The following is a 2,289-nucleotide window of genomic DNA, read 5'->3' as shown; positions in this document are numbered from 1 at the left end:
CATTCCCTGGAGAAGGATGTCATTCTTGGTAGGGTTGAGGGTCGACGAAAGAGGGGGAGGCCTTCAAGGAGATGGAGTGATACCGTGACTGTGATGATGGGCTCAAGTGTAACATGGATTGTGGGGCTGGAGCGGGATTGGGCAGTGTTTCGTTCTGCTGTGCATGGGGTCGCTATGAGTCGGAAATGACTCGATGGCACATAGCAACAACAACAACATAGATATAGATATAGATATAGATATGATTTTTTGATTACAGTTTCAGTTTTTGATGATTTTCTGTTTGTTAAAAAACTTCAGAGTTACTATGACTGAAGATTTTTGCTCCACAAATATTTTCTTTTTTAATATGTTTTAAAATTAAAATTTTTACTTTAGTGTATCATCTTTTTTAAATCTCTCAAAGAAAACACTGTGAAATATATTATATGTAAAGTGCAGATGGAAAATTATATGTGTGCTGCTTCTTTTATTTATATAAAAATAAAATATAGATGTAGATAGAAAAAGATATAGATATAATTAGATAAAGAACATAATATAAAAAATGGACAATCACCAAAGAATCCTTTACTTTTGAGGTAAGGATGGTGCAGAAGGGGCTTTATTTCCATTTCTTTTATCCTACTGAATTGTAGTATGTAACTAATTATAACACCCATTTTAATTAAAATATGGAAAATAGTTTAGTAGTTTATGAGTCTTTTGTTAAATTTCCTATATATATAAAAAACATTAGAAAATACATTTAGAGAATAATATATGGGATTAAGGATTGAAAAGTTAATATTCTAGATGTTCATATTAAAAGACAAGTTTGATGGACTAATAGTATCCAGTGTTTGCAACCAATGACTAGTGAAGAAAATATATAGTATGTTGTTGTTATGTGCTGTTCAGTCATCTCTGACTCACAGCAATCTTATGTACAACAGAATGCAACACTGCCCCATCCTTTGCCAACCTCATGATCCTTGATATACCCAAGCCCATTGTTGCAGTTACTGTGTCAATCCATCTTGTTGAGGGCCTTCCCCTTTTTTTGATGACCCTCCACTTTTCAATCATGACATCTTTCTCCAGAGAATGGTCCCTTCTGAAAACATGACCAAGATAGGTGAGACGAAGTCTGGCCATTCTCACTTCCAAGGATCATTTAGACTGCATTTCTCCCAGCACAGACTTGTTAGTTCTTTTAGCAATCTTCCTTAGTCATTCTCCAGCTCTCATATGCATATGAGGCAACTGAAAATAGCATACCTTGAGTTAAGCACACCTTAGTCTTCAAGCAGACATATTTGCTCTTCAGCACGTGAAGGAGAACATTTGCAGCAGATTTGCCTAATTCAATATGTCTTCTGATTCCTTGACTGCTGCTTCCATTGGTGTTGATTGTAGAACCAAGTGATACGAAATCTTTGACAACTTCAGTCTTTTCTCTTCATTCATTAACGTTATGCTGGTTATTGGTCCAGTTGTGAGGACTTTTGCTTTCTTTATACTGTGGTGTAATCTATACTCCACATTGTAGTCTTTAATCGTTATCAGTAAGTGCTTCAAGTCATCCTTGCTTTCAGCATGCAAAGTTGTGTCATCTTTGTATCACAGGCTGTTAATGAGTCTTCCTCCAATCCTTATGCCACATTCTTCTTCATATAGTTCAGCTTCCCATTTTATTTGCTCAGCATACAGACTGAATAAGTATGGTGAAAGGATACAACCCTGACACACCTCCTTCCTGATTTTAAACCATGCAGTATCCCCCTGTACTGTTTGAACTACAGCCTCCTGGTCTGCATACAGGTTCCTGATGAGTATAATTAAGTGTTCTGGAATTCCCATTCTTCTCAATATTTTCCATAATTTGTTATAATCTATGCAATTGAATGTTTTTGCATAGTCAATACAGCACAAGTAAACATCTTTCTGGTATTCTTTGCTTTCAGCCAAGATCCATCTGTCATCAGTAATGGCATCCCTTGTTCCACAACAATTCATGGAGTCATCCATTTATTTATATATAACTCACTGCCCTCGAGATGGAGTCAACTCATTGAGACCCCTCCTTGGGTTTCTGGGGCAGTATCAGTATGGAAGTAGACTGTCCAACTTTCCTTTCAAGGAGTGCTGATGTGTTTGAGCCACAAGCATTCTGGTTAGCAGTCAAATGCCTTAAGCACTACACTACCAGAGCTCCCTATTTATATGTTGTTGTTGTTGTTGTTGTTATGTGCCGTCAAGTCGGCCCCGACTCATAGCGACCCCTCCTTGGGTTTCCGAGGCAGTATC

The 2,289-nt window shown here is 37.3% G+C and overlaps 1 pseudogene; it reads right to left on the bottom strand.

Moving 5' to 3' along the window:
- Window positions 1–2,289, bottom strand: part of LOC103211584 — a 6,587-nt pseudogene that overhangs the window by 3,479 nt on the left and 819 nt on the right.

Source organism: Orycteropus afer, unplaced genomic scaffold (assembly GCF_000298275.1).
Source record: "Orycteropus afer afer isolate SDZICR_OR568_19922 unplaced genomic scaffold, OryAfe1.0 scaffold00762, whole genome shotgun sequence".
NCBI lineage: Eukaryota > Metazoa > Chordata > Mammalia > Tubulidentata > Orycteropodidae > Orycteropus > Orycteropus afer.
This window is presented reverse-complemented; position numbering and strand designations above follow the sequence as displayed.